Below are 26,081 nucleotides of genomic sequence, written 5' to 3' on the forward strand. Positions count from 1 at the left end.
TGACCAGGCTAGCAAGGGGTATGGGGAAGACTTTCTTAGGTAGCACCATCATGAGATTGAGGGGTAGAAGAAGGTGTTAGGGACAAGGGTAGGTCCTCATACATGGCTCCAGATCCCCAGCCCCTAAACTGAAGGTGAATGGCAAGAATTAATCCTTCCCAGGAAGAAGAAAGCCACCTAACTCTGCTGTCACAGGTAAGTACTTAACTATCATCCTGGTCCTCTGGCTGCCAGCATCTTCATGTAATATGCAGCAGGTAGAGAACTTTCCACACAACAGATTAGGGGTTGTGGGGAGGTGGGTATGTGTTATGAGTAGATTTTTCCCCACTGGCCTGGACCCACAGCTGCACCAGCCCCAAATAACACACAAAGACGCTGTATTAGATATAATTCTGTTGGCCTGTTGCTAGTTTCTTATCTGCTAGCTCAGTCTTAATTATTAACCCATTTCTATTAATCTAAGTATTTCCACGTGATCTCATCTTACCGGAGAGAGGGGCTGGTGTTCCTCTCTCTTTCCTCCATCTTGACTCTCCTCCCTACCGCTTCCTTTCTACTCCTTTTCTCCTAGTCCCACCTATCTTGCTTTCCTATTGGCCAACAGTGCTTTATTCATTAAACAATATGAGAAACATATTTACAGAATGGCATCTCCCATCAGGTATGGGCTTAGTAATTTCTGGTCCCACTACAAAACCTTACTTTTGATTAGAATGAATTACCATCTCAAAACCTCTACACAAATCAGCCAGCCAAGCCAAAAAAATAAAAATAAAGGAATCCCAGAAAGAACAAAAAACAACCCAAAACCAAAAAAAAAAAAAAAAAAAAAAAAACAATCATTTCACTCCCTTCAAAACCTATATACATATAAGTTTTTTTTTTTTGTGGGTTTTTTTTTTTTGATTTTTAAAAAAATGTTTTTTTATTTTTTAAAATAAGTTTACATTTCTATAAAGGATTAATGCAGTTTCAGGAGACCTGCTGCACTGGGACAGAAGAACAGTGCTTTACCTGGCCTTCATCTAGTCTGACTACCTACCATGAAGCTTAGAGGTGCCTGGAAAAGCCAAAACCTTGTGAAGGGGTCTGTTCTCTGCCAGGCCTCCAAGCCCCCGGCTCAGTGAGCTTTGGAGAAAGCAGAGGCGAACACTAGCTTACTGTGAAACCTTTGTAAAAAAATATTCATACATGTCAATGCGTGTGCCTGTCTAAATGCTAAGGAGAACAAGAGCTTGAAGACATCCTGTTCTGCCTGTGGAGGGGAGGAGGAGGGAGCAATACCCTCACACCCGCCTGTCCTTGGACTTGGAGTGTGGGGGTGTCCTGGCTTTCATCTTGGGCAGAGCCCAGCTTCCTAGTGCATGTTCAACTCCATTCTCTAAAACCTGCGCTGAGTCCTAGACTGCGAGGGAAGCACAAACATTCAGCTTGTATGCAAAAAGGTACAAAAACAACTAGAATATAAAATTTTTGGTAATATAAGGCGATCTGTTCAAGTCCACCTTGGAAACCTGTAACAGATATTTAACTACTACATGAAAAGGCATCTTTAATATACTTTTTAAAAAACATTTGAAGTAATTAGCTAAGAGTAAGTGTGTAAAAAAAAAAATAATAAATCATTTCCCTTTGAAGGCATTTTGTCCTTTGAAGGAAGCAGGGTGGCAGGGAGGCAGGGAGGCCACATGGTTAATGCTTCAGCCAAAGGTAGAGTTCCATGGAGGCCTTGCTGCCATCACCATAGTCATACAGGAGCTCCTCCCCAGCTGCAATGTCTCGGAGGCGATGAGAATGAGGTGAGGCACTCCATGGATGTCATGCAATTTGGTCTGGCAATTCCCACACTTACTGTGGTTGGTCAGCCTCCCCAGGCAGTTTGTTTCTCGAGTAGCATCCACACAGTAGGTTTTTACTTGGATATTGAAAATAGTACATGTAGTAGCCCGTGGAGGGGTCTTGTGCATACAGAGCCTCTCCCTTCTTGGCATCGGTGATCTCAATAAGGTCCCCATGGTATTCTACCACAAAGTCTCTCCAGGAGAACTTCTTGGTGACAATCACACCCCTGCCTTTTCCATCAATGAGATCAATCTTCATGCCTTCTTCCTTCCTGCTTTCAATCAGCTCATCTATCTTTTTCCATTTTTCAGACTGCAGTTCAGCTTTGCTCTTCCTAGAGCTCCTTCGCACCGGGTAGAAATCTGTCAGTTTTCTATTCTGCTGTGTTTTCCATGGAGACTTTTTTCCGAGGGGCCTGCTTGCCCTTGAGGGGCTTTTTAAGGGCCTACTTGACAATCACTGTATTTGTAGGATCACATAAATGGGATGGAGTTTTTGGAGGTTCTGATGCACCTATTTTTAATACTTGGAATTTTCTCTTTTAATCCCATTTTTCATTTTTTAAAAATTGAATCTTTATCCTAAATTATGAGAGGAAGTCTTTAAAATAACTCCCTTTGATCCTACTTCTTGGTAGGGATAGGCTTAACCTAATTCCATTTAATAAATTGTTGACTGGACATAGTACCTTGCTATTGACATTCATAATGTACTTCAAATAATAAATGAGCCTCAATTCTTCTGGGATTAATTTAGAAAAATCTCTGTCTCTCACTTTCCTTGGCCACCCATCACCCACATCTTCCAAAACAATAGAACTCTTAGGTCATGTGACTAAGCTTAGGGCCTTCTGTGGTCATATGACTAAGCTTAGGGCCTACAGTGGACATGTGATTAACCTTAGGTACTTCAGTGGTCAGTGACTAAATTTAGGGTCCTGTGGACATGTGACTAAGCTTAGAAGTTGATCTTTCCTGTTTAAATATTTGAATGACTTCACCCATGGGACTCCTGGATTTCAGTCTTTTGAGATTTCCTCAGCAGCTAGGTAAATTGCATTTTTGTCTCAGAGGTCCTGTGAGAAAGTAACTGTTGTTTGTTAGAGACTGCTGCTTTGGGGGGGGGGGGATTTACTTTATGCAACAATACTTAACTCCACCATTGTTTTTCACTTTATTCAATATGGCACTTTTTATTTATTTTTAAAGACTTGTTTTACTTTTAATTATGTGCTTGTGTGTCTGTATGTGAGACTATGAATGCAGTGCTTATAGTGATCAGAAGAAGGTATCAGATCTTCAAATGGTTCTTCCCCTTCCATTTTCCTGAAGACTCCCTACAGGGGTGGCTAAAGCCTCTTTTTTTTAAAAAAAAAAATTATTCTATTTTGCATTTCAACCACAGTTCCCCCTCCAACCTCTCATTCTACCCACCTCTCCTCCCCACCTTCCTCCCTCTCCTCCCACAGGAGGTGTTTGTGATCACCATTATCAAATTAGTGAGCCAACCATCCCAGTGAGTTCATCTTGCTACTTTGGGTGGTTTTTTGTTTTGTTTTGGTTTTTTTTTCTTTATATAGTCACCTGCTTTTTTTTAGACAAATTGACTTTTGTTGCTGCAGCTTGCTTCCAGTAGTTACTACTTATATTTAAGTTTCCTGTAGTTAATTTGTACTTAGTTTGCTTATGTGCTTTTTTACTGAATTTATGTGGGGGGCCCAGAAATCCAAAATAATATACCACCACCACTGCCATCATTCCACAATTTACACATAAGGAGTTTACAAACCCCATCTACTTTGTCTCATGATAACCAAGTAGGTACTGCAGGAAGATAGGTGATAGTTGGGGAAAAGAGGAAGGTGAGTTTGCTACAGGGGAATTATATTCTCATATCATAATATCTTCTATCTAACAATTGATAAGAATAACTTCTAGTACGGATCTTCTCCCAGATTCTCTTCTTCTGCCCTCTATAGACTTTTCAAATCTCTCTGTACAGAGTCTGCTGAGAAAAGAGTGTTCATTTGATTAGGCTTGTGCACTTATAAAATGTCATGGGTTGTAACAAGGCATCTCAGCACGTTGTTTTATTTTAGAGACTATCCCATTCACAAATCCCAATAGTTAAATTTAGTTTCCTGTGTTACTATTGTTAATAGAAGTCACATAAATTACCCTTTCAGAAATAAAAAAAAAAAGACAAAAACAAATAAATTTACTTCTCTCATTTCTTTATTCCTAGACAAAGGGTTATTTAGAAGAATTAGATATACTTTCAATAGTAAAGTGATAGGGAAGTGGATATTCTACACAGATACCAAAATCAAGAAGAATAAACATACACTGGACATTTGACTCATCCTTGGAAGTGATCTACATTTTACTGCCTTCCTTCTCTCCATGTTCAGAATACAAAAACACAATTTGTGGATCTCTTCAGAGCTGGCAGGAATGAGAATGGGGCGATTTCTTCAGTGCAAATGAAAGACTGTTTTAGATGCAGGGGTGACACTGTAGCTGTGAACAAAGAATAAGGATTAAAACCAAACACGGCTGAGAGCTGAAATAGTAACTTAAGACTGTTCCTTGGCAGTCATGCCAGTGTTACAAATGCATGGATGTGTGTGTACTTCCTCAGACAAGCATCTTTGTCCCTTAAAAGGCAAGGGGAATAAATAAATGAACAAATTTCTGTAATGTTTTTGAGATTTGTTTGCTAAAATATTAACTTTGATATCTCTAAATGAAATGGAAGATCTCACACTGCATTCCCTTTGTCAATGTAGTTCTTCAGATACAAAAGAAGAGATTGCATCCAGAAGAATTTTAATGGATTTTAATTTGAACTCAGGCAGAGGAAAAGAGAGGCACAGTAATATGTAAATGAACACATTCTACTAATAGTAACACCTTTAAATCTCCTTAGGATTTGCATTGAAATAATTATAAAATGTCCATGTTTACCTAATACCAACATTAATGATCTGACCTCAGTAATATAGTCAATAAGTTTACAAACCTACCAGGAGTAACTGTAAAAGTAGAGTATTGTTCATTAAGAAAGCTGAGGATTGGAAATCCAGAGTGGTAATTTCTGAAATACACAAACAACAAAATCAAGCTCAATTTTTTTTTTTTTTTGGTGTGTGTGTAACAATAATCAAGGAAAAAGAGTCTACCAACTTGAGATAGGGGAACCATGGGAGGATTTGGACTTGGGGGTAGTAGAGGAATAAAATAGAAAGGCAGAAGTGATATGTTTATATTTTAAATAAAATGTACTTTAATTTTCTAATAAACTCATTATCTTTATTTAATTACACAGCCAATGAAAACTCCATGCAAACACAAAAAAGGGAATCAAACAAAAAAAAAAAACCGTTAAAAAAAATATAACAAAACCCAACAAACCCACCACAAACGGAAACATGTGACATAAAACATACCACTAAACAGAAAAATTAAAAAAAAAGTCTCTATTTTAATTCTTACAAAAAAAAAAATAGCTCCTACCCCCTCTACATGCACCTCCCCCTTGGTCCCAGCAGGGCTGAACAATGTAAATGGGATTCAAAATAATTTAAAAGAAAAAAAAAAATTTATAGAGAAAAAAAAAAATTTAAGATTCCAACAGTGTGTTTTATAAACTCATTATCTTTATTTAATTACACAGCCAATGAAAACTCAATTAAGGTAGAACTCTAAGTTAACTAATAATTGCAAAATAAAATAAAATAAAATAAAGGCATTTTACATTAATGCTGAGTTAGTAAGTGCTTCAATGAAGGAGTGGATTTATCACAATATCAAAGAAAAACTGGCGAAGTCTTTGAATTCTTTAATAAAAATATTTCTTTGTAATGCTATGAAAGGAGAAAAAGCTTTTCATTTATTTTTACTCATTCTAAAAATTAGATCATGGCTACATTTAGAAACTGACCTTCTTTAAATAAAATCTCAAGCATATTGAGTTTTGACATTTTTTTCTCACATTAAAGATACCAACTCAATATTTTTGTCAAGGTCACTAAACTCGCCTGTTTTATGTTTTACTGGCTTCATGGTAGGAAGTCTTTTCCTAATAACTCTTCCTACATATTTTCTCCTAACCTTCCCAGTGTCTGCTGATAAGCTACTGTTTCTAGGTAATCATCTCATTATTGTTCCTTGGAAGAGATTGAACAAAATAATATCTAATTTCTCTCAAAATATAGACTTTAAATCATAAAATACAAGCAGTTATTTTACTCTGTTTCACACCTCACATATGTTATTTCTATATGTCCCTACATCTACTTCTGCTCATGCTTGAACAGCATATTTGTGGTCATGACAAAAATACTAGTTGTCTAAACATGATGCTGTTGAAAAATAAGCACTTGCTAATTTTCAGTAACCCTTTCTACTTTCATTAGGAACTATCAATGTTTTTGATCACCCCATACAGGAAAATAAGGTATGTTCAGGCTGCTGAAAAGTTCAGAGAAGCATTTTGTTGTAAGTATTAATAACATGAGCTTTGGAGCTAGAGAGAGTTCAGTATAATGTCCTGATGATACTAATTAATTAATTTTGGTTAAGTTCTTGAATCTTTTTAAGCCATATTTTTCTGATCTAAACTGCCAGAAAGCAATTTTAACAAGTGTTGAGTGAAAAATTAAATTAGTTAAATATTAATTGCCTTATATATAGAAACTAGCCCTTAGTTAGCTACAGTGTGCTTCATATTATATCTATGATTCTTGCTCCTTTTCCTTATTGAGTTCATGCACAGTATACTTGTAAATGGATGGCTTATTGAAGGTGGACATTAAACCAAGTTGAGCCCTGTTAAGTTTAAAACAATAAGCTTCAGAGTTAGTCTGAAATGCTCACAAACTCTGAAACAAAATGAATGGAGAGACAACCATTGCATTAAAATTTTAGTGACCAATGTATTTAATTTTAATATGGAAAAACAAGTTTACCACATGATCAGGTTGTTCAGTAAACAGTCTTATAGTGTCTAGACCAATATTCAAATCCTTACACACATATATTTCCTGCTCAGTCAGATTGCGAACCACTTACTGTTAACTGCATGGTTTGTCTCAATGTGTATCATGTAAATACCAAATCATAACGTGGAGTAGAGAGTGGATCTGGAAGAATAGGAAGTAAACTGCCTTATACTATACTATCTTATTCCAGGAGAAACAATATTTAACTCTTCTTAGCCAATTAGCTTGGCTAAGTCTAATTGGCTTGGATGTGGTTGCACTTTGAAGTAAACTCTTAACAAAAGACAATTCTTTGAGACTGGAGTAAAAATCATGTGACTTCAAATTCTGCTATGTTAATTATCTCTTTAGTGTTTCTTTTTAACCAATTACAATATATAGCTTTGACGTTTAAGTGCTGTATTTAACATAAAATTTGATCCTCAACTCACTGCAAAGATGTTTTCTTCAAATCAAGTCAAACTGGGTATATTTGCACTAGCAAACAATCCTAGCTCTCAGGAGGCTGAGATAAGCATTATTAATTTGAAAACAGTCTGATATACAAAGCAAAGATTCTATATCATAACATACATTCACACAAAATGGCCGACTCTTTGAATCAGAATATCACCTGAAAGATGTCACGAGTAATTGTCTCTGACATTAATGCCTAGGAGCTCTTGGGAAGTTTAATAAAACTTCAGTTCCTGTTGAGACTAACCAATGTACTACAATTATCATTTGATTTCAGTCACAAATGACATACTTTGCCCTATAATGAAATAGTGCCTCACAGCAAAAATAAATCAATAAATAATATCTCAAATTTCAGATAGATCAATTAATAGAACAGAAGAAAGTCTCATAACTTCCAAAGTACACTAAATGCCTCTATGGAATAGGATCTTTATATATTATCCAGGAAAGACAAATAGCTGGGCTCTGGCAGAGCTGTTCAGAGTCGTGCTGCAAACTCTGTCCCCTCTGTAGGGATATAAGGGACCCATCAATGAAACAGTGGTTAAAATATACTTAGGGCATGCATAATCAGATGCTCAAGAATTATTATCAGAGGCCATGGGGTGGAGGGGTTGCCAGAATTAAGGACATGCAGTGATGTGCCTGGCTTTGGTGAAGAAGAACAGGACTGCCACTCAGGGCAACTGTCAATTTCACTTTAGACAACATAAGAGTGTAGGCTTTCTCAGCCTGTATTTTTATAGAAGCTAGGACCACCAGCTTAGGGTTGGCATCACCCACCAGGAGATGGGCCCTCCCACACTGATAATTTAAGATGCCTTACAGATGGATCTCATGGAGGCATTTGTTCAACTAAGAGTACTTCCACTCTGATGACTGTAGCTTGTCTCAAGATGACACACAAAGCTAGCCAGTACAAACATAAAGTATATACTTGACCTACCTCTCAGAGCTTTTGATGACCAAGCGACATAAATGATATAAAAGATCTCTGTATATAATGCAAAGCATAAATGACCTTGAACTAACAGAGATCCACCTGACTTTGCCTTCCTAGTTCTAGGATTAAAGGTGTATGCCACCACCAAACAGCACATTTTATCTCTTTTATTAGTACTTTTAAAACCACTTGAAAGGATTATACAACCATATTAAGCATTTAATAAATTACATACAGTATTAAGTACATTAATGCAGTGGCCATTAATTTACACAGTTATGTTCCTGATGTTCTCTGTTGTCACCATTTAAAGTGTGTTTGAGCCAAGAACTGGAAGTTTTGAGCTCAGGATATATCCTGTGTGAATTGTGGTCTCTCAGATCTAGTGACTACAATGTTATCATTTAATAGAATCCTCTGGTGAACAAGATGCACATGGAAACTTGAATACTAAAACGCTAAATCTCCAGTTGCTTGTGTGAGGGAGATGGGATCAGTGTTATTTGGCCATCTCTGTGGATCTGAGTTCAATCCCCAGGACTTACAATGATAGAGAGATGAGATGCCTGCACATTTCCTCTGACATCCATGAGTGCATGGCATGCATGCACCCACACATATAAGCATACCTAAATAAATAAATCAATTTTAAAAATAAATGTAATATTTCTTTAAAAAAAAAAAGAAGGTTGTCATTCTGTATGAAACTACAAGATTCAGTAAATCTTCCCTTCCTGTGGGCAGAATAATAGCATTCCTTGTATTAATTTTCTCAAACACTCTTAAATTCATCCTCAAAATAATCAGTTCTTAACAACAATTTTGATTCATTTACGCTAATCACTATTAGATTCCATGGAAATATGAGGATTTAGTGTTCTCATTCTAGATGAGATGTTCTGAACAGAAGTGATTAGGCTCTATGGGATCAAAATTCCCCCACTGACTATACAATATGTCTTTCATTCCCTACTCTTCAAAGACACAAATTCGTTTTGCTCAGTCTAGGCTGAAACTAATTTGTGATTCTTAGCGGTGGCCAACACACACAGCTTAATATTTGGATCAGATCACTCTAGTTATGGAACACAGGTCCTTGTAAATTTTAATTTGATCAGAATATTATACTTTAGAAGGAGTTAAAGGCTCAGAGCATAGTTTCATTATACAGACATGAAATAACGAAAAGAAGTAAACAGCTTTATCTTTAGTTTTTCTCTGGAAAATCTGTGCTTCAATTAATTATCCTGTCTTAAGCCATTCCCTAGACTCCGCACAAATTAGGAGTGTCTGAGTGGAAATTAAATAAGGTGAAATCTTAACAAACGGCAGCAACATCAGTTGCTCAGGCATCAACAGACCCTGCATACTAAGTGAGTGGAAAGTTTCTTCCAACCACAGATTTCCCTCCTCATCTAATGGAATATAAATTGGAGCCTATTTATGCTGTGGGAAAGTATCATGAACCTCAGGTACATTGCAATCAGTTTCTGATTAATTTGTTTCCACGGGAGGTAATGACTTTAGAAAAGTGTGGCAATACAATGTGAGCAGGGCAACAAGATGTGGGAGAAAAGAGGTATCTTTTAAACCTTTGTATGAAATGAGCCAGAATTAAGGACATGCAGTGATGTGCCTGACTTTGGTGAAGAAAAACAGGACTGCCACTCAGGGCAACTGTCAATTTCACTTTAGACAACATAAGAGTGTAGGGAGAAATTAAGCTCCAGATAATTACCAATAGCTTGGGGGGGTATTTTTTTTTCAAATAAATTCCTACACCATTGCATCTGTATTCTGTGTAATTAATGTACCTTGTCATGTGTAAATGTATTTGCAAAATGCCATCCTCAGTACCAGATATAATAGAATCAGCTAGTTATAGGGCCAGACCTGTTTTAGATCAGTTCACACAAGTGTTTATCATGTCCTGTGTCTCTCTTCATTTATTACTACATGACTGTTAATCGATTTCTCTCTTTCTACAGGATTACTCCATGCTACAGGCAAAACAAAACACGTACTGCTACATTAATTATGACTATGTAAGAGTGTTCGCATCAGCTATGTCCTTAAGTTAACCCCCCATGGAACTATTTCTTGTGATTATCCATCTCCAATGGAGTCCTGATTCATTTTAGCTAAGGATGTATAGGCAGTTTGCATGAATGGACTCTTTATGGCTATGCATATATTCCTACTTATTTTATAGACAAAGGGGTGGCCCCAAGGTAAGTGACTGGAGATGACAGCATGAACATTCACAATTAGTGGCAAATCAAATGGCCTAAAAATTTCTAATAGTTTCCACTTTTCACTGCCTGTATATTATGGAGCAATTGAAGTATTCTGAAAGGTCAAGTTCACTTAATTAGCTTGGTTTCATAGGCCATGAAAACACTTAAATGTTTTGCCTCCAGCAAAAATGAACAGAAAACAAATTAGACAAGTAGACTTCAAACTTTACTTCTGTCTACCACATCTTTACAGAATGCTCTCACTTCCTTCAGTATTTTCACCTTGAAAATGCCTGGCTCATCATATCATTACAATGGTAAAATGGACTACAACAAGTGTAGAATGTTGTCCAGTACAGAATAATGATTTCAATAAATGCCACTTCTCCCTTTATTTGAAAAAGAGATCTATATTTCAAAGTGGAAACAAAGACTTAAAATGTAGTATACAAATACTACAGTTTGCACATAGTCTACTAAAATATATAAATGGATAAATAAGGACACTCAGATGCCATCCATGATTGATAACTCTGAAACCCTATTTGTGTTTCTAAATGTAATGGAGAAATAAAATATTACCCAAACTCAGCATATGTTTTTATTTTTGTTATACATCCCCTGTTCTGTTAATTTTTGTATATAGTGCCTCATACATTTTGGGACTGTAAGGGTTTCTGGTGAACAGAATTAAATTTCCACGAGGAATATATTTAATCAAATTGTCCACGTATCCCATCTTCAGTGACTATTTTATGAGATATATGGATGTAATAATACCCTGGCCCCATTACAGTACAGTATACTCATAACCACAGCAGCAGATCCTAGTCCAACACTGCATACATATCTGTGGTGTTCTAATGATCTTTCTGTATGTACTTATAAAGACAGAACAGTAATCACCATGAACGACACAATGCTCATATTGCAGATGACAGAAAACTAGCTGCTACCTGAGCTCTTTGGGGACTGCTTTTGCTTTTCCTACTTCTCTCACATTTCTCACATGTACCCACAATCCAATAAAATCAATTTGTGCTTTGGCACTAATGCTTGTATTTATTCCGTTTGACTGCATTATTGATTCTTTCCCTCTCTTTACTATTTCTGCCTATATTCTTAACTTTTTTCTCATCAATATAGCATAGAACCATCCTAAATAGTAAAGCACCACCTACTCATTCCCATAGCTGCTTGGACTTTTACTAGTCTTTGAAAACCATGATATTGACAAAACCAGTGGATAATTTCCACTTTTTCAGTCATTAGTTCAATATTCTATCACTTTAAGTCCTCCCCACACACAGTGGATTTTTAGACCCACATTCTGCTTTAATGCCATGATATTGTCCCATTGACTTGTCCTTACTTTCTTATCATTTTTTTTAATGTTCTGATTTCAGCTTACTGTAAGCCACACTATCTATCCCCATTTCTATGATGAATGACAGAAAGAAGAGAGGCTATTGTTAGTGCAATAGTCACCACATTTTGCTAGGCATTGCACCCTTTAAAAGTACTAGATACTCTTAAAAAAGAAAACAACTGGTTCAAAAAAAAAAAAAAAAGGACAAACGTGTTGACTCTACCTCATTCCCTTCCAGAATCCACAAGACAGAGCAGGAGAGATCACAGTCCTGGTAGTGAGTCATGGAGAGAAAGGCAGACCAGAACAGGACAGCTTGTTAAGTTTTTTGGGGGGAAATTAGAAGGTGAAGTTTTTTTTAAAGAGGTTAGACTAATGAGAACAGTGTAAGACCAGAGGCTTAATGCTTTCCTTCCAACTCTAAATCTTAAAGTCCATCAGCAAAAAGGCTGGAAATTGCCCAAGTCTGTTGGAGAACTCTGCTGTACCATTTTTTTGGAATCCCTTTTAGCTTTCATATTTTTTTTAATTCATCATGATTCAAATTCTTTTTAATCAACTTTTCCAATTTGATGATTAATAGTTTATCGATTGTAAATCATTATCCCCAGATTTTGTGATAGATAGCCACTTGTCTTAGTGACTCTATCTAATTTCTGTGACACTTTTCTCATTATGTAGTCCTCTGGTTTTTCCTGTAGTCTATTGGTTTCTATCCAATTGTTACACAGCAAAGGTAACTTTTCCCAGTTTCTTGTGGATTTGTCCACATTTTAAAATTTATTTTAACTAATCTTACATATGATTATATACTTTGTATGTATTCTTTCAGGTTACAAGAAAACTCTGCCAAACATTGGTTTCAAAATATTTTTATGGCTCAACTGTTAGTCAAAGAAATTTTAAAAGAGGTTATTAGTAGACAAACATTATATGGATTTTCATTTTACTGTCTCCATAGTTACCTGGAAATTTGCTGGTAATCTGAGTTTGTTTTGAAACATGTCCCCCAGGTCTCCAACTCAAAGACTTATACGTAGCCTTCTTTAGTAAGCTCGATCCAGGAATCTGCAGTTTTAGCTGAAGCAAGCCATGCATTGAGGCAGCGCCTCCTGGGATGGCAGGCCAACTAGGAACAGATGTTGTTGACTTCTTAACTGTTCAGCAGATGCTGTCAAATACCTTAAATATGCTTCAGCTATTTTATCAGAAAGAGAGACCAAAGAAATATAATAGGAAATCCAGAAATAGCTCAATGGACATATGGCAGTTTGATTTTCTAAAGGTGGCACCTCAAACTTAGGAGGAGGAAGGAAGAGAACACTTTTAAGGAATTATATTAGGACAAACAGCCATTTGAAAAAAAAAAAGATAAATTTGGATTTATACCTAACACATTAAATTACACACGAGATGAATGTAAATTGATCAAACTCTAAATATAAAAATAAAATGGTATGCATAGTAAAACATCAGTGTGAGGAAATCTTAGATTTGATAAAAAAGTAAGTACAAGAACAAGAAAGACTATTCATTCTACCACATATTCTACCAAATATTGCTTGGGGAAATTAACTTTCCAAGATTAAAAATAAACTTTCTGAAATACATAAAATATATAGGTATTTTACAGAAAACAAAATTTCAGTAGCCCTTGAACATTATAAAATGCTTAGAGGACAAGCATGTTGCTGGCTTGAGGGGTGAATTCCAAAGGGAAGGTATGGCTGTTGTGGACAAAGAGACTGTGTACTGATTCCACAGACTACCTACTCAAAATGAGCAACGGAAAGAGCAGTTAGGAAAGAAGGCTTGACAATCAGAGCTGACACATGCTAGAGCCATGACTTTACTCTAATCAATGATTCTCAACCTTCCTAACATCGCAACCCTTTAAAAATACAGTTCTTGTGTTGTTGTGACCATAAAATTATTTCATTGATGCTTCATAACTGTGATTCTGCTGTTATGTTGTAATGTAAATATCTGGTATGCAGGGTATCTGATATATAAACACTGTGAAAAGAGCATTTGACCCTCAAGGAGTCATGATCCACAGGTTGAGAACCACTGCTCTAAGCAAAGTAAGAAGCCAAGTTTGTTCTAAGTAGCAGAGATAGATTGATGATGGGTGAGAACATATCTTTGCTATTATTACAGTCTCCTTTTTCAAGGAAAAAAGACAAGCCTGTAAAACTTCCCATTCTCTAAAACATCTAAACACACATACACACTCAAAATCCATTGGTTTAAATGGCAGAGATATCTAGATAACAATCTGTTTTTGACACATAATAGCGATGGGGCTGTAAACACCACACATGCTCTAAATGTCAGCATGCTCATCTCTTTGACACTGCATGCAGCAATCATTCAAGCTTTTTAGAGTTGTGGGATAATTAAACGAGGGTCTGTGTAGTTTAGATTCCCTTGGGCAGTTTCTTCTTTCCCTGCTCTTTCCTTTCACACTTATCTCAAAGGCTTCACTGCCTCTATTTGAAGTCGGTTTATGTATGGTGACAGTGGTGACTTAAGTGACAATTTACTCCCTTCTGAGAATGCTGGATGTTCTTTTCTCAGAATCTACACTGTTCTTGTGGACGTTCGCTGACAATGTCTAGTCTCTTTAATTAGTTCACACAGTACTCAAAAGTCTCCCCAACTTCTTGTATTAGAGACGCTGGGGATGAATGGAATCTCTCTCCCTTATTGTGGTATTCTTATGTAAAGGCTTTATTGCACACTTTGCTGTCATTTGCAATATTTCTTTGAAAAGGCTAACATCTTGACAAGATCTGATCACTCCTCGAGGCCCATGATTCAGACTAAAAGTCTAAGGATAAAATTAAAAGTAGTGTACTATTTTCTTAAACACAACCTCTGATTTTCCTATACCCAGACTGGATGCTAAGACACGGGATAAAGAACCTAGAAAAAGAACTCTGTTTTGGAAAAACAGCTTGTCCTTATATTTTCCTCACCAGGGGTTTGCAGGTCAGGATTTTCCACTTACCAGTTGTTTCATGTGTGGGAAAAATATACTCCACAATGTTCTGTTTATGACCCTATATTTCTCTTATCTCCGATGATTCTCAGTAGGGCTTCTATGAATTCTGTCTTCTTCATAGCTTCTATCAATCCACATCAGTGGTAACCAAGCACACTCGAGGAACAACTGGTTGTGGGCCTCCTGCTCACAGCATCTCTTTGATATTAGCACTGAGGTAAAAGATCCCAGATGCCAAAAAAAATTTATAGACAGAAGGTTGCCCTGAGTTTTCATTTGCATCTCTTTGTTCTCATCATCAAAGGCAGCAGTTTAGTACTTGCCATAAAGGATTCTTGCACAGGCTCATTATGTACCTCTTCCCAGGGTAGCATCATAGCTGACATTTCCCTTGCTAGCCTGCAAATGGTCTGATTAATGCACTGCCCTAGGAAAGTCATCTTTACAGCTTCTGGTGAAACGTGGCTTATGGTTTTCTTTACATTTTTGCATGATGAGATAGATCTTGAAACAGACATCAGTTCTGTGCATACATAAGTGATACAGGGTAGAGAGAATAATGAACCTTTTTAATTAAGCCTGGCATGCTGTTTGACTATATCCACTTTCCCACAAGAAAAGGTAACATTATCCATGTTTATCTTAAGATTGTTTAGTAAACCATAGATAGAGTGATCATATCATATATAGCATTATATTGCTGTGAAAGGGTAGAATTAAAAATTCGTGGCAAGTTTTGAGGTTAGAAGTAGGCAGACAACTTTGGCCTCAGATTAAGGAAGATAGTATTAAGTTATGCATGGAATGATCCTCTCTGTCAGGATGCAGGTGAGTACAAAGGGAATTCATTGAGAGAGAAATGAATGGCTTTTATTACCATTTCTAATACTATTTGATTCCTTTATCTAAAGTCACCCCCTTCAAATATCAAAATAAATAGAAGTAATAATTTATTACTGTAATTCTCACTGGATTCTAGCAAAAACTTCCTGTAGTCTATTAGGAGTTGGATTTTAAAAAGATGACCAATATTCTTTTTACAGTGATTCTGTAAAGTTCCCCTTTTATAAGAGAGTGATGGGAATCCCTGCTTCCTTCCAGAGGAGAACCCACTATGGGAGATATTTTGACCACTGCCAGTCTAAGTGGAAGTTTGCGACACTGGTTGTACTGGTTGTATTCTACATTTCTTTGACGATGTGTTAATGAAAAAACATTCTATATGTAAGAGTCAGATGTACAAACTAACAACAGATGCACTTTTGCCCCAGTCCCTCCACATGCAACCCCCAGACTCATTCTCAGCTCTGTAGCAGAGCCCTGGCTACAGCATCTTCCCTGTCTTCTCTGCCTCCTTCTCCAGCAGGTCACACACACCTCCTCCAACCCTCCTTCCTCTCATCCTGTTATAGTTTCCCCAAACCCAATGCCTAGAGACCAGCATTAAAACCCAAGCAATAAACCAGGTGATGTTGGCACATATCATTAATCCCAGCACTTGGGAGGCAGGCAGATCTCTGAGTTCAAAGCCAGCCTGGATTAGTTAGCAAGTTCCATGTCAGCCAGGAATACACAGAGAAACCCTGTCCCAAAAACAAACAAACAAAAAAGAAAGAAAATAAACAAACTAGCAAACAAAGCCAAAAAACAAAACAAACAAACAAAAAATAGTAACAGCCTGGACAATATCTTCACTACAGCCCAGCAATTTTACCACACTGGGCACTTAGAACTCTCGCGTTCATGGATCAGTAGGAGTAGTATAATAACTATGACCTTCCTATCAAAAGCAGTCTACAAATTCAATGCAATCTTCATTAAAATCTCAATACAATTCTTCACAGATATTGAATGTAAACACACACAAACACACACAAAGAAAAGGGAAGAAAAGAAAAGAGAACAGCTAAAAAGCAATCCTGAATAATTAAAGAACTGTTAGGGATATTACTGTCCTCAATTTCAAGTTGTAATGCATAGCTATAATAATAAGAACAGCATGGTATTAGCCACAAAAAAAAAAAAAAAAAAAAAAACAGACACCTAATCTGTGGAGTCAAAATTCAAAATGAAGACATTGACATAAATCCACATACCTATGGATACCTGCTTTTTAATAAAGAGGTCAGAAGTACAAACTGGAAAAAGACATCTTCAGCAAAAGTTGCTGGTCAAACTGGACGGATGCATACAACAGAATGCAAATAGATCCATACTTATTAAGCTGCACAAAACTCAACTTACCTTCAAGCGAATCAAAGACCTTAACATAAATCCAGATACACTGAACTTGACAGAAGAAAAAAGGGGAATAGCCTTGAACTTATTGTCACAGGAGCAGAATTTCTGACTAGAACATTGTTAGCACAAGCACAATGAGCAACAATTAACAAATAGGACCTCATGAAACTGAAAGCTTCTGTACAGCAAAGGACATCATTGCTTGGACAAAGCTGAAACCTACAGACAGGGAAAATATTTTTACCAACTGCACACTAGATAGAGGGCTAATATTCAAAATACATAAAGAACTTTAAAAAACTAGATATCAAGAAAACAAATAATCCAATGTGGTAATGCAATAAACAAAATTCTCAAAAGTAAAAATTCAGATGACCGAGAAATACTTAAAGAGATGTTCAACTACCTTAGTCATCAGAAAAAATGTTAATCAAAACTAAACTACTTTGAGATATCATCTTATACCCATTAGAATGACTAAGATCAACAAAACTAATGACAGTTCATGCTGGTGATGCTGTGGATTAAGAGGAATACTTATCCATTGCTGGTGGGAGTACAAACTTGTTCATTCACTATAGAAGTCAGTAGCAGTTTCTCAGAAGGATGGGAATCTATCAAATTCAAGATCCAGTTATACTACTCTTGAGCATATACTCAAGTGACATTGCATATTACTACAAAGACATCTGCACAACCAGATTCATTGCTACCATCTGATGATGGCTGAGCATGGCACTGAGCTATGAGTACAATAGAATGCCATTGCAAGGCCCACTCCATAATTGCACTGCTTGAGTCACCAAGAACCTGAGACTAGATTGCCTAGGGAGCTAGGATAAAACCAAACATTACTGCTATAAATAATAATAATAATAAACAATAAATTGACTGCTAATGATGTTCTGATATACTCATTAATAAGTGCCTTGCTCAGACATCTTCAGAGAAGCTAAAAATTGAAAGCTACCTAGATTTTCTTTAGCAGAAGAATGAATAAAGAAAAGTTGTTACATTTACACAGTGGGTTATTACTCAACCTTTCAAATTATTAAATCATGAAATTCACAGGTAAATGGATAGAACTAGAAAAGATTATCCTGAATGAACTAAGTCAGACCAAGAAAGACAAATATGGTATGTCTTTTCTTTTATGTGGCTATTACTTAAGTCAATGAGAGAGAAGCTACAATCCTTTTGGGGGGGGTAATATTGTTTTAATTTAAACTTGAAACAAGCTAGTTTTACATGTCAATCCTAGTTCCCTTACTTTCCTCTCTTCCCCATGCCCCTCCAAACACCATCCCATTCCCTTTCTACTCCCTAAGGAGGGTGAGGCCTTCGTGGGGGTCTTCAAGTCTTTCATATCATTTGGAGCATGGCCTAGACCATACCCCATGTATATAGGCTGAGAGAGTATACCTCTATGTGGAATGGGCTCCCAATGTCCATTCCTATACTAGGGATGAATATTGATTCACTACAAGAGGCCCCATAGTCTGCCCAGTCCTCATAACTAACACCCATATTCATGTGGTCTGGATCAGTCCTATTCTGGTTTCCAGGCTATCAGACTTGTTCAGGTCAGCTGTTTCTGTGGGTTTCTCCAGCCTGGTCTTGAGCCCTTTGTTCATCACTCCTCCATCTCTGCAGCTGAATTCCAAGAGTTCTGCTCAGTGTTTAGCTGTGGATGTCTGTTTCTGTTTCCATCACCTACTGGATGAAGGCTTTAGGATGCCATGTAAGGTAGTAATCAAAATCATTGGGGGGGGGAAGCACATTTAAGGTGGCCTCTCTACCATTGTTTAGATTGCTAATTGGGGTCATCCTTGCAGACATTTCCTTAGAGCCAGATTTCTCTTTATACCCATAATGTCTCCCTCTATTATGGTATCCTTTCTTGTTCTCTTCTATTCTTTCCTGGACTCAATTAACATGCTCCTTCATGTCCTCTTCCCCATTCCTCCTCTCCTGCTATTTGCTTTCTCATAATTCCCTACCCCTCCCACCCCATGCTCCCAATTTGCTTGGGATAGCTTGTCTCTTTCCCCTTCTCCAGAGGACAATATATGTCCCTCTCTGAGTCCTCCTTATTCCCTAACTTTTCTGGCAGTGTAAATTGTAGGCTGATAATTCTTTGCTCTATGTCTAAAATCCATATATGAATGAGCAAATGCCATGTTTGTCTTTTTGTGACTGGGTTACTTCACTCAGGATGGATTCTTCTTCTTCCATTACTTTGCCTGAGAATTTTAAGATTTCATTATTTTTTTTCAGTCAGTACTACTTTGTAGTATAAATGTACCACATTTTCTCCATCTATTCTCCAGTTGAGGGGCATTTATCTTGCTTCCAGGTTCAGGCGATTACATTATGCTGCTATGAACATAGTTGATCAGATGTCCATGTTGTAGGAATGTGAATCTTTTGGGTACATGGCTAAGAGTGGGACTACTGGGTCCTGAGGAAGGCTGATTCCCATTATCATGAGAAACCACCATACTGATTCCCAAAGTGGCTGTTTGAGTTTGCACTCCCACCAGCAGTGGAGGAGTGTACCCCTTTCTCCACATTCTCTCCAGCATAAACTGTCTTTGGTGTTTTTGATTTTAGTGATTCTGACAGGAGTAAAATGGTATTTCAGAGTTGTTTTGATTTGCAGTTCCTTTTTGGCTAAGGATGTTGAGCACTTTCTTGAGTGTCTTTCAGCCATTTCAGATTCCTCTATTGAGAATTTGCTATTTAGTTCTGTGCCCCACTTTTTTATTTGGTGACTAGTTTCTTGAGTTATTTGTATATTTTGGAGATCAGCCCTCTGTCAGATATGGGGTTGATAAAGATCTTTCCCCAGTCTGTGGGCTGCCATTTGGTCTTGTTGACTGTGTCCTTTGCCTTACAGACGCTTCTCAGTTTCAGGAGGTTCCATTTAATAATTGTTGATCTCAATGTCTGTGCTATTGGTGTTTTGTTCAGGAAGCAGTCTTCTATAGCAGTTTGTTCAAGGGTACCTCCCACTTTCTTTTTTAAAGAGGTTCAGTGTGGTTAGATTTATGTTGAGGTCTTTGATCCATTTGGACATAAGTTTTGTGCATGGGGATAAATATGGATCTATCTGCACTCTTCTACAAGTCAGCATCCAGTTATCCCAGCACCATTTGTTGAAGATGCTTTCTTTTTTTCCAGTGTATAATTTTAGCTTCTTTATCAAAAGCAAGGATTTACAAGTGTGTGGATTAATATCACGGTTTTCAGTTCGATTCCATTGGTCTTCCTGTCTATTTTTGTGCCAATACAAACCTGTTTTCAGGATTATAGCTACATAGTAAAGCTTGAAGTCAGGGGTGGTGATGCCTCCGGAAGTTCCTTTATTGTACAGGGTTGTTTTGGCTATCCTGGGTCTTTTGTTTTTCCACATAAAGTTGAGTATTGATCTTTATTGCGGTAAATAAGGGGGGGGAGAAAAAAAAGGGGGAGAGAGTTTATTTAGGGAGAAAAAAATCTAAAAAAACCCCCCCCGGGGGGCCCCCCCCCCCCCCCCCCCCCCCCCCCCCCCCCCCCCCCCCCCCCCCCCCCCCCCGGGGGGGGCCCTAAAGGAAAAAAAAAAAAACCCCCCACAACCTTTTTTTTTTTCTTTTTTTTCCCCCTATTCCCCTCTCTTTTCTCCTTCTTTCCCCTTTCCCCTCCTCCCCTTATCTTTCCTTCTTTTCTTTTTTAAAAAATAAAAATCCCTTTGCTGCCGGCTGGCTCCCCGCTGGGCCGGCGTCCGGGGCCCCCGTTCGCGGCGGCGCCCTGCGGGCCGCCCGCCCGGCCCCGGCCGCCGCCCCCGGGGCCCGCCTCAGGGCCCCCGCCCCCCCCACGACCTAACAGATGTACACCAGAAATTCACCCACCCCCCCCCCCCCCCCCCCCCCCAGCCCCCCCCCCCCCCCCCCCCCCCCCCCCCCCCCCCCCCCCCCCCCCCCCCCCCCCCCCCCCCCCCCCCGCCCGCTCCGCGCCCCTCCCCCCCCCCCCCCCCCCCCATAGATCTTCAATGTCTGTGAAGAATTATGGTGGGATTTTGATGGGAATTGCACTGATCTGTATATTACTTTTGGCAAAAATGCCATTTTTACTATGTTGTTCCTACCTATCCAAGAGCATGAGAGATCTTTCCATTTTCTGGTATCTTCTTTAATTTCTTTCTTTAAAGACTCAAAGTTCCAGCGCTAAGAGAAACAGCTCACACAAAGATAATCTCAGCACTTGGTATTACAAGACTTTAATCCCAGCACTAGATGGGTATAAAATATAGGAGCAGGGTCTTCCATAGAGTCAGTAACAGGGATTCCTTCTCTAGCCACACTGAGGATAAGAAGACATTCAAGTCTCAGGATTCTCCAGCAGCACTGAGGAGAGGTTACAGTATGAAGTTTGATGGATCAGCCCTTTCAGCTAAGATAGTAGTAAGAACTAGTGGCTTGGCTGCTTTGTTTTTCTGATCTTCATCTTGAAGTTGAACCCCAATATCTGTCTCTAGCGCTTTAATTTTTTTGTTACAGAAATATGGGGAAAGACAGCTAAAATTATGAGTTATTTGAGGGGGTAATATGTAAATCTAATGCAGTAGAGGTATACATACATACATACATACATACATACATACATACATATATATGCAATATAAATGAAATCACCAAATAATGGGAGAGATAGAACCCTCAATGGAATCTCTTGTCATTAAATGAAACTTCCAGTACTGAGATAGGATTACATCTAATTGAGTTGTTGGCCAAAGGGGCCCCACTATTGCTGACTATAGGCTGGCCTCTACAAACTGACTGGAAGGTGCTATAGCTGAAGAAAAACCTACACAACTCATTGAACATGGAAAAGTTCTGTTGGTGCTCCTGTAGAGTTCTCACCCACACATGCTAACATCTTTGGTACATAAAGGAACTCTGTCTGCAACCTAAGGAAAAATGTAATCCCCAACCTAGCCACAAAACCTTTGATCTACAATTGTGTCCTGCTTGCAGGACATTCTAATGCAATGGCGGTAAAAGCTTATGGAAGTCACCACTCATTATCTGATTTGACTTAAGGACTATTTCATGACCTAGATCTTGTACCTGACACTGTTTGGGTGACCAAAAACGTGAGACTACTTAGCCAAGGGATCTGGGGTAAAAAACAATACTATTGTCCTTTAAAAAAAAAAAAAGTAGCAACATAACAACTTCTAATAACATTCTGCTATACTCCTATCTGTGCCTTGTCCATCCATCATCAGAGAAGCCTCCTCCTAAACAGATGTAAACCAATATAGAGAAGACTGATAGCTAGACATTATGCTGTGTGAGAGACCTTGGAACACTAAGTCCTAAATGGGATGTTTCCATTAAATATCTCCTCTTTCATTGCAGAGAGTTCCATGGAAGGTGAATTTGAAAAAATACAACAGCCAGAGGGGATGGAGGAAAACAAGGTCCTCTAAATCAATATGATAGATGGAAATATGGACTCATAGAGACTGATGCAGCATGTATAGACCCTGCACAGATCTGTACCAGACAGGGTGGAAGAGCTTAAAGAAGTGGACACATTCCCCCATCCTTTAGTCAAATGCAATCTCCAATTGATAACCACTTACAAATGAAAATTTAGTTTACTCCAAGAGTCTCACTGGATAAATAAAACAAACAAAATTCTTGAGGAAAGACTGCATTCCCAGCAGTATATGGTCAAATAAAAAAAACAAACTCAAAGGCATCTTTGGTAAAGACTTTTTCTTTTCTTAAAATTTTATCTTATTATCTTTCATCTTTAATTACAAATATTTTCTCTGTTCTTAGATTGCAAATCCTGTGTTTATATATTATAGCTTCTAGTTGGATATTTTTATGGGATTCCTGTGTGGGCAAATGAGTATGTCTCTGATTTTGTTCTTTCTCTTTGTCTCTTTCTTTTGTTTTGTCTAATTCTGATGTGTTAGTTTTTGTATTATCAAGTGATATTATACTTTTATTATTATCCCCTAAAATCCTGTTCATTTTCTAATGAGAAAAAGAAAGAGGGTAAATCCAAAAGAGAGGAGATGTGGAGCAAAACTTGGAGGAGTAGAGGGAGAGAAAACGAACAATATATTATGGAAGAAAAAAAATCTATTTTCAATAAAAGGGGAAAATGTAAAAAAAAATGAGGAAGTTGTATATCCCTTGGTATGAATGGTTTTGTCAGATTTTTTGCTTCTTTGGAGCTTAAGCCATTGCTTGTTTATTACAGATTTAGAGTTTCTGGCCATATATGATTTCATTAGCAAATACTTTCCAGCTTTCCTTTATTATCTTTGTTATCTTATCACATATTTACAATATGAATTTTAAAAAACATTTAGTAAAATTTATTTTTAAAGAATTTCACACATGTTATTATGCTCAGAAAAATATTTTAAAACTTGATTTGTTTGGGTGATGGGGAAATGGCTAGGTGGGTAAGAGCACTTGCTGATCAAGCATGAGGCTTTGAGTTCTAATCCCCAATTCCCACATGAAAAGCCATTAGTGGCTATAACCTCCTAGGGTGGAGCTTGGTAGCTGTTAGTCTAATTCAGTGAGAGACTTTGCCCCCCCCCCCAAAAAAATTGACAAAGTAATAGCAGGAAAACAGATATTCTCTTTGGAATTATCCTACTTTGTTTTTTATTGCTGTGACATTCTATCCAAAAGCAACCTGAAAAGGCAGAGTTAATTGACAAAGAGTTTATAGTTACTGAGAGAAGCCAGAGGAGAAGCCCAAGACATCTATCTTTCTATCTACTATCTACTATCTACTACTAACTACTCTATCTATCTATCTATCTATCTATCTATCTATCTATCTATCTATCTGTATCTCTGTCCCTAAACTGAAAATCCTCCTGTGGCCTGTGTGGTGGTTAGGGTATATTTGAAATTCTCTGTCTGTCTGTCTGTCTGTCTGTCTGTCTGTCTGTCTGTCTGTTTCTCTCTCTCTCTCTCTCTCCTTCTTTCTCTCTTTTTCTCTCTGTCTTTCCCCTCCAGCCTTTCCTCCCTCTTCTCTTGCCTCTTTTTCTTTGAAATTATACTAAGGTATGTTCCAGCCCTCTCTCCAGCCTATAGTCATTTACATTTCCTCTCTTAGCAATACAGAAATGAAATAGACATTTCTCTAATTTCTCTTAACATCAGATTCTACATAAAAGCAAAAATATGGAAGATAATATCTGACTACATCTTCACTCATGGGCGAAATAATAATACAAAAACCCCATTCCATGAATATTTGGTGTTCAATAGCCACAATACTAGTGGCCAGCATACACTTTGTCCCTCATGAGCTCTTCCAATGATAATGTGTGGATTAGCTCACAGTGCCCCAGGAAATAAAGACAAATCAGGGCTGATGAAGGGGCCATGAAACCACCTCACCCACAATCAGCCAGCAGACAGCCCATAAACTAGAGATAAAAACATAGACAATTTGGCTTTCAGAATAGACAGCTCTCATTTTGTGATTGTGTGGTATGCCACTGATTACTCGAGGCTTAAATATGAAGGAAATACAAAAATTAGATTTTCCTACTCTATTCTGCAATTGTGCCCCAGCCTGGGAGTGGTGGTAAGACATTATGAACTGTATGTGACATACAACACCTGATGCTGAGTAGGTTTTAAGTAAATGCTTGTTAAAGAAATGAATGCAAACATATTATATATTAAATGAAAAGAATATCATGTGTGTGTGTGAGTGTGTGTGTATGCCATTTACATGGGTTCTGACTCAACAATACACCTATTTTCTCCATCTGTGAATCAGATATGATTTCTGTGTCAACTCAAAGATTGATACTTTTTCAGACCAAAAAAAAAAAAAAAAATGCACTAAGCAAACTTGTTAATCAGGTGTTGTACAAATGCCAAACAGCTCAAACACTCAACATTCCCTAGCCATTTCATAAACAAACTTCAAAAGTCAATTAGTTTAATTCAACTGTCAAAGTAGGTCAGAGTGAAAGGGTAGATAGTATATATAAATAGTTCAGTGTCTGTCAGTTCTTGGGAGCTTGTCACTACGTTTCAACCTTATCATAATTAATATGTTATTAAAATCCCCACAAAAAATGGCTTCACTTAAATCAGAGAGCGGAAGGAATCAGGGAGAGTGCAAAGGGAGAATCTGTAGGCACATTCCTGTGCTTTCCCAGAATTCCAAATGTAGGCAAATCAATGCAGGCTGTCTTATTTCTTTATGTGCAGAAACAATTAGAGGTCTTGGCATTTGGTAAGAGTTTACTCTGATTCCAGTGTAACACAAACTTAGAAGAAAGCAAAAATGTTCATGACATTTTCCATTGTAGATCTGAGTCATGGCTTTCTCAATTCTATACTTTCTCTCCAGAAAATCTAGCACTGGCACACCTGCCTTGGTGCTGAAATATGGCCTCAAAAATCTCTGTGTGCCTAGAACAGTGACTGTACATGTAAGAGACAGTGGGTTTGGAATTCCAATTTCCACGAATAATTCACTTGTATTTTCTTAAATTTTAAAAATGTTTCCTCCTGAAATCCATTGTGAAATTATCCCGTCTTATTTTTGAACTCAGATCACTTTAAACAAAAACATATTGAATATTTGCTGTGACGGAATGTTATGAGTAAGGTTTTTCTGCCTGCCTGGTCCCAACGCCACACCAACCCCAAATAACACACTGATACATTGTATTTGATATAATTCTGTTGCTCTGTTACTTGTTTCATATTGGCTAGCTCTGTCTTAAATATTAACCCATTTCTATTAATCTAAGTATTTCATGTGGTCTTAATTTACTGGAGAGAGGGGCTGGTGTTCTTCTCTCTCCGTCTTCCATCTTGGATCTCCCCCCTACTCCTGACTCTCCCCTCCTAGTCTCCTAGTCCCACCTATCTTGCTTTCTTTTGGCCAACAGTGCTTTATTCATTGACCAATAAGGGAAACATATTTAC

At 37.7% G+C, this 26,081-nt stretch overlaps 1 pseudogene; it reads right to left on the reverse strand.

Annotated features, from left to right (window-relative positions):
• Nucleotides 1-1,538: 1,538 nt before the first annotated feature.
• LOC127221802 (N-lysine methyltransferase KMT5A-like) overlaps nt 1,539-26,081 on the reverse strand; it is a 55,944-nt pseudogene continuing 31,401 nt past the window's right edge.

Source organism: Phodopus roborovskii, unplaced genomic scaffold, assembly GCF_943737965.1.
Source record: "Phodopus roborovskii unplaced genomic scaffold, PHOROB, whole genome shotgun sequence".
Taxonomy (NCBI): Eukaryota; Metazoa; Chordata; class Mammalia; order Rodentia; family Cricetidae; genus Phodopus; species Phodopus roborovskii.